At 40.5% G+C, this 17539-nt stretch overlaps 1 long non-coding RNA gene across 3 annotated transcripts in view; it reads left to right on the top strand.

Annotated features, from left to right (window-relative positions):
* Positions 1-6712, top strand: part of LOC310677209 — a 38400-nt gene extending 31688 nt beyond the window's left edge. For all 3 annotated transcript variants that reach the window (XR_014510986.1, XR_014510987.1, XR_014510988.1), the window contains 2 exons: positions 794-854; positions 6015-6712. This is a non-coding gene — a long non-coding RNA (uncharacterized lncRNA). The remainder of the gene's footprint in view (positions 1-793; positions 855-6014) is intronic.
* Positions 6713-17539: the final 10827 nt, after the last annotated feature.

Genomic DNA, 17539 nt, shown 5'->3' with positions numbered 1-17539 from the left:
TTTGGTACAGCCATATATCATGGGACTCAGTAAACTAGAGATGTGCCAGTGTTTGTATGAGCAAAGTTAAATAAAAAGCAGCCTTTTAAAATATTTTTTATCAACAGTTTTCAGTTCCTTTTTTCTTTCTTCATTTTTCAAGTGATTATCAATCGGGAAGATGTCCTATAGATTTCATGGATCCTCTTCCTGCCAATAGCATTTTACAGGACATTTTAGCCACCACATCATATTGTTGCTGGCCTGCTTTAATTCAGCCGGTATAAAAGAATCACAAATTTCCCCATTGAAAAATAATGCTATTTAGCCAATTATGTCAGCATGAATTGTACAGAAAGGACAAAAGATTATGTCTGACTTTCTCTAAGAAGTCTCTTCTATTGAACATTGTAGCCACCAAGTGAAAAAAGCCAGCTCAAAGGCTGAGTGATAAGAATTCAGTGTTTAGAAAGAGAGAGATATTGACCCCTCCCTTTCCTGTGGCATTTTGACATTACCTAAGATTAAAACATTAAGTACTTCTTTAACTAATATAACTCTGAGATGTTGTGAAACAATACTCAAGGTCTGGGGTGATATAAGAACTGTGAGGATCCATATAAAATGAAGAGAATACACCAGCATTTGTGAATCAGGTGAGTGTTTTTACAATTGTGTGATACTTGAGCACAATTTGATAATCATAATGTGGTCTGTGTATAAGGGAAATGATGCTGCTGTTGAAAAGTTATTGCACAGTTCTTTAAACATCTAACACACATTCTACCAATCCAATCCTCTACTTTGCACCTAGATGCCCACCTACAATTCCATCCCACCCTCAATGGACTCATGGTACAACCATTTTCCATTCTGTAAGTTTTTGAACTATTTGAAAACGCAGTACCTGCTTTCCCTATTTGAACTGTGTTTCGTACAGCCCTACTTGACTTCTAATGCCTTAACAATCTTTTTTTATTTCTCAACATTATTGCACTCTAAGCAAGTTCTTATTAGTGCTTCATTGAGCCAGAACCATTGTTTCCCAGATTTTACATACGTTTCTGCGAGGACAACCTAAAGATTGCCTTAATTCCTTTTGTCCTGCAATACCACATCACCGGTTTTCTCTATAACTCCTGAATATTACCGGTGGCAGTGTTTCCTGCCATTTATTCTACAGGAGGAGGGTGACACCACTGCCCAATTACATTCATGATATGTTCTTGAGTTCTCCGTTGTTTTGAGGCTGTTCTTATTTCTTCTGTAAACATTTTTTCTGTAAAGACATCTGAAGGCAGCCCTGTTTAGGCAAGTTTTTTAATATTTAATGCTGTATTGTTTTTACCAATTGATTGGAAGCCGCCCAGAGTGGCTGGGGAAACTCAGCCAGATGGGCGGGGTATAAATAAGAAATTATTATTATTATTATTATTAAATAAAAAGGTAAAGGGACCCCTGACCATTAGGTCCAGTCGTGGCCGACTCTGGGGTTGTGGCGCTCATCTCGCTTTACTGGCTGAGGGAGCCGGCGTACAGCTTCCAAGTCATGTGGCCAGCATGACTAAGCTGCTTCTGGCAAACCAGAGCAGCGCACGGAAATGCTGTTTACCTTCCCGCTTGAGCGGTACATATTTATCTACTTGCACTTTGATGTGCTTTAGAACTACTAGGTTGGCAGGAGCTGGGACCGAGCAACGGGAGCTCACCCTGTTGCGGGGATTCGAACCACCGACGTTCTGATCAGCAAGTCCTAGGCTCTGTGGTTTAACCCACAGCGCCACCCGTGTCCCTTCATTGGCAAATACTGTTCATTATATTGTCAAAATAACATATCTGAAAAGCTATGAACATTATGTATTGATCAGTGGTTCGAGACCAGTTGCCCATTTGATCTTCTATTAGGATCTAGAACACATTAGCAGTTCCAAGTTATTTGATCCCCTGCTGCAGGGAATTTCAGGGATTTTTAAAATGGAAAATGTGTTTATTTGACTAGAGAAGTTAAGGTTCAACAAATAATAATTACACCTCCTTTTTTTTTTACTTACTAAGAAAAAAAATTCACACAGCTTCCCCAAAGGTAAAAAAGAGACTATTTCATAGCTAATTAATAAGCAAACCACGCTGTGAGTCTTCTTAATTTCATAATTATAAATTGTGACCTCCATGATTGCTTCTGCGTTTCTGTATGTATTTGGGGAGGAGAATGGGGGAAAGGAGATCTGAGTTTTATCATAAATGGTTGTAATGGGATTCAAACTGAATGCATTCTTGGGAAAGAAAATCTATTTATAAAATCTATAAACCAGGTCACATTCCTGAAATGGATCATAATGATTCAAAATAAGTAGTTCACCCTTGGCATATTTTTTTTCACTTCTTTGAAATGCTTCAACAATTCTTCAAAGTGAAAAATTATTAACTGCAACCCAAAATAAATGTTCATCTGTTAAGATCATCCCTGAATCTGTGATGTATTTGACATAAAATATGTTCATACGAGTCCAATATACACATACAAAAAGCAGCAAGATAATATTAGAAACAACTCACTGTTAGGATAATGATTTACCAAATAGAATCCTTGCTGTCCATCAATATTAAAATAAATAGCTCTGAATTGTTCTTGGCTTCAGAACAATACAGGATCGAATAGTGGCAAACATATTTCTGTCACCACTGGAGACAGGAAATGGAGTGCCTTTAGAAACCTCCAGAAAAGTTTTACAAACAAATTCAGAGCAGGCAACCACCATTGTTCTGAATGAGTAAGGACCAGTCGGCACATGGAATAAATCTTCCATACATCGATCCCTTCATAATTAGGTTCCATATGTACAAAAGGATGAAACACATGCACAGTTCATTTGCCACGATGGGACTACATGTGTGACACTGATTGAAATGATAGACAGAGTTATCAGGTCTGACAGCACCAACCATCGCTATCAGCATATGTCTGGCAGGTGAGAACTCACAGATTCTCGCCCTCTGCTGTGCTCAAAGATCTTTGGATCAGAGCCTAGGAATTTAAGAACTCACTGTACAAAGGCAAGGCACACAACATCGTTCAAAGCCTTTAGGAATAAAGCGTGTTCTCCTTCATGGAGAGCACGTGTTGCAGTGGGGGCCGACAGGACACTCCAAAGTTGTGTGGCGGGCTAAATGATCGTTGGCTACTGATGCGATTGGGCTTCCCTTGTCGTTGGGAAGAAGTTAATGTTGCCATTTGTTGATTGACAGCCAGAAATGCTAAAACTCCTTGCACGAGGCTAGGGCTTCCTCTCTTTGCCCGTGCATCGGATTGCCTGTCTCTCCCCCCCCCCCCCATATTTAGGGTTGTTCACTTTGACCTTGCTATGCCTGTCATGGGGTTGTCTGTTCTTGGGGCAGGGGCCCAGTAGGAATTTTGTCCATCTGGCTGATTGGCTGGGGCCATTTGGTTTTTGCCTACTGCATAGCAAATCATCACAACTTGTAAGGTTGTGGTGGCCCTGGGGACCTTGACATGCAACCAGTCCATATTGCAATGATCACTTCAATCAGTCAAAGACCTTAATTTCAGACCACAGTGCAATCAAAGAACTTGTAAGGAACAAGAGCCTTCTCCATACAAACTGAACCTAACAAGCTTTATGTAGAAGCATAATCTGTAGAATTTTCCTAGAAAGCACGTTTCGCTACAGTTTGGGTAAAATGTGAGTTTTGGTTCTGCTTTATAAATAAAAGAGCAGTCTTCCTATGAGGTCAGGAAGTTTGAGCACTAAGTCTCACTATTTCCAAAATGTACCTGCCTGTGATTCATATCAATCTGATTTCAACCTCAAGTACAAGAATTGATCCAAACCTGTTCAGGTGCAAAGAAATGGAAGAATGCAAAGACCCAACAGAAATAATTGTTTAGGTTCCTCAAAGGAATAAAATCCAAGGGACATGCATGGGACTCAATCACTCATTTGAAAACACCCAAATCTCTTAGACTTTTAGGGATAAGACTTTGACATGTGAAATTTGCTTAGACAGGATGTGTATGCTGTGGCATTCAAAGAAGTGATTCTAGGCATGCATTTCTGCAACCCAGGCAATGTCATGTACCCTGCTGAAACTTTTGATAATAGCATATTGGAGGAAGGCAATATAGGAAGTTGCATTACAGTGATCTAACCTTGACTTACACTGTTTCTTCCAGCAGGCATTCCTAGAAGCTCCAGTACTCTGGCTGGCTTCCATAGAACTAACAAACTCAGCAGGGTCTTATATTTCCAAATTACAGCAAGCACCGAGGTCAACATCAAGCAAACAAAACTTGATATTTTAAAACTCCTAGAACTGCAGTTCCCACTTAGTTGCTTGCTATTTCATTTATATGTATGATAACAAGTGCGGCCCTTGCTGGGATTTGATACTTTTGAACAGACCACCAACCCGTTTGAAGAATCTTGCACTTAGGGAGATAGAAACTTAGGTGAACATCACTTTGAAAAATAATAGATCCACTTCCCAGGGTACCAGCATACAAATCGCAATGCAAATGCAATAATATGAAAAGTCCCAACTACACAATGAGCTAGAAAGTTGGCTTTTCTAGGTAGCTCCGCTGTCAGATCCCTGTTCCTACATAAATGTACTTTGGCTTGATAATGGGAACTGATTTTGCAATATGTGAATGATTTATTTATTTATTTATTTATTTATTAAATGTGAATGGCCCGTGTGAGATTAGAGTTGCTTTTCAAATAATTAACCGTCTTGCAGAATGTAACCAACATCTGATTATGTGTTTCTCAGATACTTATAGCCCAATATGAAGCATACAAGGCTCATCTATTCATTCAGGCATTTGCTGGCTATTAATACCAAGCATTTGTGGTAACTTGAGATATATGCTGATGCATTTTACTGTGTTCCATTTTAAAGTGTAGATTTTACTGATTATTTCAGTAATTTTACATACATTGTGAACCAACTTGGTACCTTTAATGAACGGCACCAAGCTGTTTCAAATCAATAAATACACATGCCATCATCTTCCCCACTCCTGCTGAACCCAATGCAATACTTTGGGGGAGAACTGTTCTGTTACCAGTGCTTTCAAATTTCAGTGGCACCCTGTGTAATGCCAAAATTCAGTGCCACTGCCACCCCGCTTCTCAGTCAATAGTCTGCAGCAAGGTCGCTGCAACTTCCATTCAGCAAAAGGCAAATGATGGTTTGGCTAGAGATGGTGGTAGAAGGCAAATGACAAGATAAAAAATTCAGTTTTGATTGTCAGATCCCAGCAGGAAAAATACGTCAAAATGTTCTTCCAAGTACAAGTTTCCGTGTGCTCTTTTGGTTTAACTCAAATGCCCACCTGTATCTTCATTATATTATTATTATTATTATTATTATTATTATTATTATTATTATTCCCACTTCACTGCAGCCTAAAGGAAGCTTCACCTTCCTTTACATCCTTTTGCCATATGAAATCCCTGAGAAGTAACATGGGCCGCTGGAAATTAAAATGGTCCAGTGCTACGGTGTAAGTCTTGCAAAGGATGCTTCTGTTTTCCTCACATTAGCCCAAGCTTCTGAGTGATTTAAACATTTGTTAGAATTTTTTCCTGGAATCCTAAAGTTTAATTTGGAAGACTGTCATGGAGAAAGGATAGCAATGAGCGCATAACACAAAAATTACAGTAGCTAAGGAGAGAAAGAACGAGAGAGAGGGAGACAGATTTACTAGCGGGCAATGATGGCAAATTCCACGTCTGCATAAAAATAAAAATGCATTTGTTTCACATTTCCACTTGCTTTGGATTCAGATTCTAGATTTCAAGTGAGTAGCATCAGGGCAAAACAAAATGTCTCTTCATGTACTTTGCCAAGTATCAGAAAAGAGGTTCGCCTCTCAAGTGAACCAAACACAATGTCATAACTTGGATACACATGCTCTAAGTTTGTTTTTATTATGCAAGTAAATTGCATTTGTCTATTATTTTCTGCCAGTCATTTCTGTCTTCACTTTTTTGTGCTACTTGTCTTAAAAGAACACGAATCAACAGCAAAGAACACCATAAATCTTGCTTCCCTGGCAGATTTGCACCTACGAAGAAAGGCACAAAACAGAGCAGAGTCGGACATCAGACATCTCCAACCAAGTTACTATGATAGCACTATGAGGAGCAACATGGAAAAGCATTTATCCATGCCTGGATGGTTCTTTTGTTAGCATATATATTTGGTATCAAATGGTGTCTGGTAGCTGTGCAAGCCACAATAATGTTGATTTCTGAGAGTTGTTCCAGTCAGAAGTGTCAGCTGAACTATGTTATAGATCTAACAGAAATCAAAATGGACATCATAAGGAATTAAGCAGTAGTCTGAAAAAGTTGTACCTGATCATAATAAGTTAGGAGAGTCAAATAGCATGGAAAGAAGAGAACAAGTATCAAATGTGTGGGGTTCAGTAATTGTTTTTGTTATTTTGGTGGTTTCACCCCCTTGAGATTAAAAAGTGTTTGTTGTTTCATTCTCTTAGCAAACGCCCCAGGAATGTTGAGTTCTAGTCCATTTCTCTCTATCAGAAACAAAAACCTGCAGCAGCCTATAAACTGACAAAGCTTTTTTTCTAAATTATAATGAGCCTTGTGGCACTTCAAAGTCAAACAATCCTCATTTTATTTCTTTTAAACTTGTGTCCTGTCTTTTGAGAATATTGTACTCAGGGTGGTTTACACTACATACTAATGGCAAAATGTATGCCAAAAATCACATAGCTGTAATAACAATTCAAAATATAAGAAATACATTAATAATAATAGTAATAGTAATAATAGTAGTAATAATAATGCAGTTCAGGGATCTATTTCACATATTGTCATGAACTGGCAGGGCTACAGGGAGAAGGAAGAAGATCCTGGTGAGGGGTGTAGCTAGGACAGGGACACACCAGGGCAAGCTGGGGGTGGAGAAGGAGAGGTTGGTATAGGAAGTACTCACAGAGTGATGGAAGATGACATGGAGATGAGGGTCGGTACACAGAAAGCAGCAGGACCCACCACCAGAGCCAGAGGGGCCCCTGTCCACGAACACAGCAGGCTCTGAGGCATTGTGAGCAGCAGTCCAGTCGGGGTGCTCCAGGAGGCTGAGGCAGGCAAGGGCCCACAGCCCAGTTCCCTGGCTGGCCAGGTGGATCTCGCTAGCCCTGGGGTGTGACTCCTTAGCTGGAGTGGGCTTGGAACAGGTGAGGGTCATATGCCTCATCAAGCCCATATGCTGCAGTCAACATGCAGAGTACAAAAGGGCAGCAGAGCTGAGGTGCTGGGTCTACTCAACTGCCCATATTTATGGACCTCATCTTGGATGCTTTAGGGCTGTGCTTCAGTTTGGACTTTGGATGAATCCTGGGCTGGGGACTTCACATACTAACTTGCTGCTAGGTAGGCCAAGGGGTCGGGACCATAGCTGTCAACTTTTCCCTTTTCTTGTGAGGAATCCTATTTGGAATAAGGGAACTTCCCTTTAAAAAAAAGGGAAATGTTGACAGCTGTGGTCGGGACACATATAGCATCATGCCATAATAACAAAATTATTAGCAAGCCATAAAATGAATCTACCCCTATCAATTACACATTATTGTGTGCACACATAATTGGGGTAGGGTGAAAAGAATGTATGAAGAGCCCCGCTGGCTCATCTAGTTCAGCAACCTGTTCTTAAAGCGGCCAACTAGCTGCCTAAGGGAAGCCTATAAGCATCTGATTTTAAATAGTCACTACTGAAGTGTTACAATAATCATTTAATTCAAAGATAGAAAAACCTATGTTGCTCCAGATGTTGTTGGACTACAGCACCCATCATCCCTGCCAACTGGCCATGGCTGATGAAAGTTGGAGTCCAAGAACCTCTGGAGGGTCACAGGAGATTATCCAATCCCTCCATGGAGATGCTAATAGAGGGCCATAGTTCAGTGGTACAGCATCAGTTCCGGATACAGAAAGTCCCAGGTAGAGCATTTCCAGGTAGGGCTTGGAGGGTCCCCTGCCTGAAACCCTGGAGAGCTGCTACCTGTACGTGATGATGTTTATGATAATTTATTATTTGTACCCTGCCCATCTGGCTGTGTTTCCCCAGCCACTCTAGATCTAGATGGATCAATAATTTGACCCTGTATAAGGCAGCTTCCTATGTTCCTACTGTTGAAACTTGAACCTTTTTTATGCAATGCTCCACTACTAAACTGCAGCCATTCATGTGTGGTTATGTCACTTATGCATAGACCCAAGACACGTGGGGGTGCATTAGAGAAAAGGCAGCTTGTACGTAACTAGGGGCACTTGAGTTGTCAGCTGACTGCATGTATTAAAAGAATTAACACATACATAACCGCATTCCCTTCCCGTGCCTCAGCAAGAGATATTAGAATTATTTTCTTATTATCATCATAAACAGCTTTGCGATCTCTACAGGGAAAGAAATCTGTTGCACTCAAGTTTTGGCCTCAATGAAAATACTACAAATTCCCAGGGGAGAAAGGCAGGAAGCATTGTAGCAGAGAAGCAGTTTGCACTATAATTAAGGATTCGTTGGGTCCTAGCTGTAGTAGTTCATAAAATGAGCAACAACAAATATTACACCACGCCAGGTGGGTTGGGAGTTCTGGAAGGACAAAGTCGGATTGTATACTGGAATGATGTCATGTAGAGGCTACAGAGTCTGAGGACACCAGGCCGAGAAAGGAAGTCTGTATGCTCCCGGGACTCTACAATTTCTAATAGCATAAGTCAACTCTTTCTTTAGCTCTCCCCCCACCCCCAAGGTATATAAGATCTTAAAACTGTCACTGGCCGCAATGCTTAGTTTGGCATTTGACCAGGACTGGCGATAACAAGTCTTAATAGAGAATAGTTTTTTGGTTCATGCTGCAGCCATCATTCATAAATACCTCTTCTATTTTGTATTACGTGGGGGAATGGCTAAAAATGTTTTAAAATAGAAAACAGCTACAGTTTGAAAGCATTCCTAGATTTTGTTCAATAACAATAAAAGAAAAAAAGGGGAAAGTACCTTTGGGGAGTTGGGGAATGCCCAATTAATACAAAATGATTTGAAACACTTTCTCCTGAAAGATACAAAGCCAAGTTGACAAACTGTGAATGGACAGGATATGTTTGAACAGCTGATTCAACAGTAAGGCAAATGCCATAGCCAGATCCTAGAATGTAAGTATGGTGACAGGGCATGATCAAGAGTTAAGGGGATTCACAGCAAAGTGCTGTTCTATAGACTTCCTTCTATAGGCACCTCTTCCAGCGTCTGATTCCTTTAAAACAAATTTCCAGTGTTCTGCAGCTAAGTAGCTTCCAACCACCATCTTGGATTTCCTTGAAATGCCTTGGAAGTTAAAGCAGTGGGACAGTGAAGGTGAGGGAAGAATATGGCTGCCATCTGTGGCCAATATGTTTTTGTGGGGGTAGTAACTATAGCTTTCCCCATGCAATGCACTGATAAACATTATTCATTAATGAACATACTATTAAACATGATTTGATAATGAACACAACTTCAGCTGGTGTACCCCCTTATTTGTACTGCTTCTCATTCTACTACAAATAGTGTGATTTTCCCATCCTCATTCAATGACTAGGACAAACGATTTTTCTACTTTGAAGTTATGTTAAATGTATACCAAAGTGGCGAATTTAGCAGATGAGCAATGAAAATGTTTTTGAAAGATGTGAAATACAGTACCCATAAAATAATAGCAGGAGTCTTGTACTAACCTTTTAAATATATATATCTATATAAGTGAGGGAAAATATTAAACATAGACAAAAACTGTACTGGTATTGAGTGTGAGAGAGGGGAGGGGAATTGTGTTTCTGATCTAGTGCTATATTATAAATGCTAATACATAGATGCTCATGATATTTACAGAGCCACATTTTGAAATGGGATTGCAAACAGACTGGGTGTATGTGTTGGGGTGAGACTTTATATTTCCCAGCAAATTTATTTGCATGGACACTACACTATCAGGGAAGCCTCAGAGGTAAAAAAAAAAAAAAGGGGGGGGGGAGAACATAGCTTCCCTTCCCCACACATGAAAATATCTGTATATAGAAGAAAGGTTTATAGCGAGGTTTCTTAATAGCTGTTCCACAAGTGAAGAATAGCCTTTCCCTGAAGACTGAAAAAAGTACAAACTTGTGGCCCAAGCAGAAATTGCATACAATAATTTTCTTTTAGATGGCATTTAGTGGCCAAGAATAAATCATTGGGCAAGTTTAGATAGTATATTTCATGCTTTATGATCTACATTAACTCTTATAGCTTGCTCTGATGCCTTTGGGTAACATATGCTGCAAAGTGCTGTAAAGAAAGTAGCAAATAAAATGAACTGATGGCAATACATATGAGAGGGGAATAAAAGGTTTTAGGTTTTCTTAAAAAAAAAAACATTCAATGCTGTTCAGTTACAAGTTAATGATGGATGGAAAAATCACGCACTTAATGACTTTCAGTCATATTATATGCATGGACATCACAAGGGTGGCCTATAGCATGCAGAGACAGTGAGGCAATTAAGCACATCTTTCTCGGATCAACTGTTCCCTAGTCCCTTGGTGGAACTACTAATTTCCTGAAGAGATTTTCATTCCTTGGGATTCAGTTTACAAATGCAGGAACATAAATACTAGCATGTTTGCATATTTATGTCTCTAGGTCAGTCTACCCCAACCTAGTGCACTCCATATTGTTGTTGGACTACAACTGATATCCTCAGTCCAACATTTGGAGGAGCACAGATCTGGGGAAAGCTGCTGTAGGGCATCTAAACAACCTGGGGCCATTTGACCAGAATGGGCTACAGCCTGTCACAATCGCACCCTGCCGGTGCCCATCAGTCTCAATTATGTGGCATACACTGGTGAAATGTTCTGTTTATACAAACCTCCATGATCAAGCTAAGCTGTATCCCAGGTCACATGGACAGAGAGGATTTTCTGAGATGGACATCTAAAAAAACCCTATAGCTATATAGCATACTACTCAAGCAATGCTCTGAAACACTGCCATCTTGTGTCATTTTAAGATTTTTAGGGGAGATTATTTAATGCCCAAACAGATATTTAAAAGATAAGGACATGACCCAAAAAGTTACTTGACCTGGAACAGGGGGTTGTTTATATTACAGCTGTATAAATATTAGCACAGCCTTGTATTTTGATACCACTTCCACGCGTACTGTCTTTCTCAGCTAACAAAACCATTTATCCATGTGCTCATATTAACTCTCAAAGTGATCCCTTCAATGTGTGGTCCCACCACTAACTTAGGGGCACCCTCCTCCTCTCTCTTCTTTTGCACCAGAAAGTAGAATGAGTTGCCATTTTACATTGTCTATGATCCTTATGCGTTTTTACTTTTTATCTTGTTGCTCTGTACAGCTACACTCTGATGGAGTGTAAACGCAAATGAATCTGATGCCTTTAGAGTATAAAGAACCCAGGAAGCTGTTTTATAACAGCTCAAGCCATTTATCAATCAAACCCAATGTAGTCTACTGTCTATACTCAAAGGACTGATTCCAGCCAGGCAAAAATATGAGGGTGCAAAGCGGGACCAGTGTGGGGTATAGCCTGGGGAGGACTCCAAGGACCACATAGAGAAGCATGAAGGGATTGAGGTTTCCCATTCCTGATCTAGTCTGCAGTGCCAGACCTTAGGGTCTCAAATTTCAGCAGCACCCCGTGTGACGTCAAAAATCGGCACCCCCTCCTATCGTACTCCATTCTACAAAATAGTTGTGGACCGCTGCAGCACCCCTGAGGCTCTGCACCAAGTGTGATCGAACTGGTCACATGCCCCTAATTCTGCCTCTGTCGTTTGGTTAATGCCAGTACAGTGGTACCTCGAGTTACAGACGCTTCAGGTTACAGACTCCGCTAACCCAGAAATAGTACCTCAGGTAAGAACTTTGCTTCAGGATGAGAAGAGAAATTGTGCGGCAGCAGTGGGAGGCCCCATTACCTAAAATGGTACCTTGGGTTAAGAACAGTTTCAGGTTAAGAACGGACCTCCAGAACGAATTAAGTTCTTAACCCGAGGTACCACTGTACTCTGTAGCTGACATCAGGCGAGTGCAGATCTGAGCTTTCATCTCCCCTGTTTAAAGCCAGTTCTATTCACCTAATAGGGTCGCCGTATTTTGAAGAGCAAAAAAGAGGACACGTTTGCTGACTTCTATTTTTAACTATGGATCGATATGACTACTCTCACTTTACCTACCCATGAAAAAGAGGATGCGTCCTGGGAAAAGAGGACACATGTCAACCATTGGAAGGAAGATTTCCCAGTCCTCCTCCTGCTGCAGTAGAAAGTGAATGCATTAGCTCAGCTCTCACTCAAGACGTGGCTCCTCGTGTACAAGCATGCATTGGCAAAAAGCTGGTGGCACAGTCTTTAGTTAGTGACTAGATTTATGTATTGGCAAAATAATCTTTTAAAAAAAGTTATTAGCAGTGCTAGGACAGTTTTCTGAAGTGTGTGTGTGTGTGTGTGAGAGAGAGAGAGAGAGAGAGAGAGAGAGAGAGAGAGACTGCAGCTGCCTTCCCCAACCTGGTGCTCTCAGCTGTTTTGCACTTTAGTTCCCATCAGCTGACTACACAGGCTGAGTGAGGATTTGAACTCAGGTTGTCCGTGGCCATGCTGGCTGGGGTTGGTGGGCCTTGTAATCTGCATCATCTGAAGGGCCTTCTATTGAAGGAGGCTGCTCTAGACTGTTTGAAGACAAATAATGAAATAGTCACAATGTTCAACTTTCTCTTTTCGGCTGTCATGTTCCCTATGTCATATGTTTCCTATTTTAGTTCACACTGTCAGTGGCTGGGCTTCGAAAATGTGCTTTTGATTGTGAAATTTCCAAAGCAATATTGGAGATTTTTTCTTCTTCTTCATCCCGATGATGTGGCTTTCTCCCAGTTGGTTCTCGTTTAAGAGAAACACAGAGAGCTCAAATGACACACAGAGAGAAGCATAATGCAAACTGTAAGAGAAATGTGGTCCCCTAATGACTTTACGGTGGAATGCTTTAAGGTGCTGCTGCCTAGTAGCACTCCTAAATGAGCTTCTCTGCATCCTGTTATGGCTTCAGAACAATCTTACTCCAGGCCTTAAATAATACACTGTATGCTGAAATGGACAGGAAGAAAAGGACAGCCCCAGCATTTTGAATTTCTCCTAAAAATGAATTTCCGCAGCCAAGGCAGCATTCTTAACAGGTGATGTAAGGGCTGGCAAAGTTAAAGCAACCTGGCTGTTGAAATGATGATTTATTGAACAAATATATCTCCCAGCAGTAACCGGTCTCTTTCACCTGAGGTCACTTAGGCTCTTACCTTGTCATAGCTTATTGAAAAGGTTTAAATCTGTAAAATCAGTCTCTGGAGCAACAATTCACCAGAAGTTGAGAGGGGGAAAGAACACACAAACATGTACGAGCAAGTTTGTTGATCTGTGTCTTTCAAAACTCTGACACGCCAAGTCTTTCCTGTCATAAATTTTTCATGCCCTCCTTTCTTCTGTCAGTAAGATATGTAAACTGATCTAAGTAACACACATTTCAAGTTCTAGATAGGTTCTTCAAGCCTAGGTCAGATGATTTTTTTAAAGTAGTTTGCTTTTCAATTTGGAATCAAGAAACCTCTGTTTGTTCACTACTTTTGAACCAAATGCCTTCATCATCTATGCTTTTAACATCTCTGTCCTCAGAATTTTGACAGGATGTTACTGAGGTCTCATGGAAAACCAAATGTTCTCCAATAATCCATCAGTTCACATTAAACTACTTTAATCATTTCATTCTGAATTATTTCCACAGTTTTAAGAAAAAGTAGTCTCCGGTTTCTCTTGGCAGAGCAATAGGATTTTTACCTTTCAAGACAGTTAAACACAAAAGCAGAATTTTCAAGAAAATATTTTATCAAGTGATAGGGGGCAGAACATTTTCTACTGCTATATTTTTCAAAATATTTCCCTCCTGATTTCATAAGTTCTTTAATATCAATGAATGGTTTCCAACTGCAAACACAATATTAGGCAAAATTGACAGTTTCAAACATTTTAGCTTTGTTTACTAAATACAAAGAAAAACAAACAAGTTAATTAATTATTCTAGGGCACCAGCAATTTTTCTGATGCAAACTAAATTTTTCCAAATGCAAATTGCCCTATGCATATTATTCTAATTTTAAATAGTATTTTTTCCACAAAAAGCCACAACACTGCAGCTATTCTGCTAAATTGTAATATTGGGGCTGCCATATCATTAAGCACACTTTTAGATGAAAATAACTACTGAGCTTGTTTCTGTTCCCCACAACAATCACTATTCCCTGATATAATGAAGTATTCCATATTATGATTCCCTGATCTCTGCTGCACTCTGCTGGATTAAATATGTAAGAATGTCTGTGACTGTCTTTACTAAAGGAGCTATGGTTATCATTTACAGGTTAGTGCATTTCACTGAAAGCAACTATTTTGAACAGTAAATATCATATGCACATTTATTCCAAAGAAGAGTCAGTCAAAGATCGGACTACATTGTGCTAGGTGTCAGACGGTAATGGAACAGTACCATCTTTCCTAATGATACTATAATTATGTAATCTAAAATATAACGTAACACACTTCTTTTATTTACGGATAACATTCCTTCTGCTACAAAGTAGGGCACAAGACAGGTCACACATGTAAGTAAATATTGGGACAAGATTGCTACATTGTTTTCTTCATTTTTGTCTTAAAATGGTCAATTCATACCTGCAAAATAAAAGCACAACCGAATAGGGAAGCAATCATCAAAGGTAATAGAATAATATAATAATAATAATAATTTATTATTTATACCCCACCCATCTGGCTGGGTTTCCCCAGCCACTCTGGGCAGCTCCCAACAGAATATAAACTTCCCTAAACAGAGCTGCCTTCAGGTATCTTCTAAAAGTCAGATAGTTGTTTATTTCCTTGACATCTGGTGGGAGGGCGTTCGGGGGGGGGGTGCCACTACCGAGAAGGCCCTCTGCCTGGTTCCCTGTTACCTTACTTCTTGCAGTGAGGGGACTGCCAGCAGATCCTCGGAGCTGGACCTCAGTGTCCGGGCTGAACGGTGGGGGTGGAGATGCTCCTTCGGGTACTGTATACTGGACCAAGGCCATTTAGAGAGAAAAGTTTTAACTTCTATCCCAGGAAGTGAAAGAGCTGGATCATTGTTTTGCCTCAGTAATGGACTGGATGACATTCAATATAATGAAGCTCAATCTAGATAAGACTTAAGCATTGTTAGTGGGTGGTTCCCTAGACCAGATGGATTGGAGGTTGCCTGCTCTTCATGGGATTTACACTCCCTCTGAAGGATCAGGTACACAGCTTGGGGGATACTTGGTGCTGACTAAGTTACCCCTAAACAAGGGGAAGCCAGCACAAGTCACCACCCTTTCTACTTGTGCAGCCCTTTCAGGGCTGTGATGTACAAATAAGAATTCAGACTATTAGCTATGCAGGAAAAAATGTGGTTTCATGGTATTTCTAAATCTTGCACATGGAGAGTTATTGTTTAGCAAAAGTCTTCTATGGAACTGAAGCAAGCATATCAAGCGTACAATTCCAGCCTCAGAACAATGCATTCCAGTGAAGTGAGTGACACGTGTGTCAAGCTATCTGGACACAGGAATAATTTATGGATTGATTCCTTAACTGGAAAAGGCAGCATCTCAATTGCTGCCGTACTGAGGGTGGAGAGGAGGAGAAGAGGTGTGCATTTGAACGGTTCTGCCAAGTGCAGGAGAAAAGCAATTGAAAATGGGCATTTTGTGGGGCTCAACTTGGTCTTAGAAGGAAACGAACGAAAATAAAAAGGATAGCTCTAAACCAGAAATCACATAGTCAAAGGATTCCTGATGGGCACAGGGTCCCTGATGATGCACATGCTTAAGCTACCTCATGAGAAAAGCTTTCCCATTTGTTTGAATGGGGACACAGCTCTGTTAGTTTACACGTTCTTGCCTTGAGCAGCAGCTCTGGGTGTGGATCGCAGCATAAATTGGCCTGGGGCTTTGGGCATTGACTGCTGTACAGCATAAGATGTGTGAGAGAAGAATGGGAGGCAGGTCAAATTAGTAAAGTATACCCACCATATTTTTGGAAGCCTTTGTAGCTCACTTCCTGGGTTTTATGCCTTGCGGGTTCATATCTTTACATTATGTAGTCTGCCTTGGCCAAGTTCCAGGTCAGGGAACCCAGTCTAAGTGAGTCAAACAAGAGCAAGTTTGTTTAGTGCCCGTGTCTCATGTTTGGGATAAGAAGTACCTGAGAGGAAAGGTGGGCGGGGGGCAAAGCCATGAAAACAAGAGCAAAAGAACAATAATCTGGCAAATTACTTCCTCCGAGTCTGGAAGGCTCTGTAAAAAAGAAAAAAGAAAAGAATAAAACAAAGGATAAAATGAGCCCTGCTGATGAAATGCCTGCTGGATGTTGTCATGAACGGCTTAGATTGTTCCTTAAGAAGGATGCTTGTGGTTTTGCAAAGTAGGAACAACAACGTTTAAGAACACCCATTGCAATTAATTTGACTATAATGAGATAATGAGAGGTCTGAATGGAAGACAAGCTGGTAGCAGGAAATAATTCAGAGGAAACATGAGGGGCGGCTCTTCCAGAACAGCTCTTTCCGCATCACTAGTGCTCAGATTTCATCAACCAAAGTTGAGTCACTCTTGCTTTTTTTGTTCCAGACAACAACTTAAAACTGGTTGTTATTTTAATAAGTTAAGTTCTCCACCTCCTGAGGAAGTCTGTTCCACTGTCTAACAGCTCTGTCAGAAAAGGTCTCCTGAGACTCACCTCTGCCACAGTGAAAGAGTGTAATGCCCCCCCATCTTTTAGGAACTTTTTCTTTCAGCTACATATTAATCCAATTTTGGGGGGACGACTTACACTTCTCCACCATGCACTCTGAGGCCTCTAAAATGAAAGCTGACATTTATCATTGCTACTAAGGGTACCGAATGCAAGTATTCCTACAGCTCTCATTATCTCAATACAATGGGAACCAGAGTTTCATTTGTAAGGTTTAAGTGAGTGCTGTCACCAGGTCCCATTAAGTTCAGTAACATGCTATACATTTTGCTGTTCCCAACATTTCTACATTAAGAGAAATATTAATATGTTGCTATATGGAGGGCACAAGGAGAAGGGGACGACAGAGGACAAGATGGTTGAACAGTGTTCTCAAAGCTACCAACATGAGTTTGACCAAACTGCGGGAGGCAGTGGAAGACAGGAGTGCCTGGCGTGCTCTGGTCCATGGGGTCACGAAGAGTCGGACACGACTAAACAACAACAACAACAAATATCATAAAAATCAAAATTTATAGTCTCTAAGTATTTTTTAAAGTAAAAAATTAAAATTAGAGACCATTAACTATTGCCTGCATACGCCTGGCACAGACATTTTCAGCATGTGTTTACAGTTGAAATAGAAGGCAACTGCTGAATCTCTTGGTAGAGC

This window comes from Podarcis tiliguerta (assembly GCF_965153285.1).
Source record: "Podarcis tiliguerta genome assembly, chromosome: 5".
Taxonomy (NCBI): Eukaryota; Metazoa; Chordata; class Lepidosauria; order Squamata; family Lacertidae; genus Podarcis; species Podarcis tiliguerta.
The sequence above is the reverse complement of the archived record's forward strand: the minus strand, read 5'-3'. Positions and strand labels throughout refer to the sequence as shown.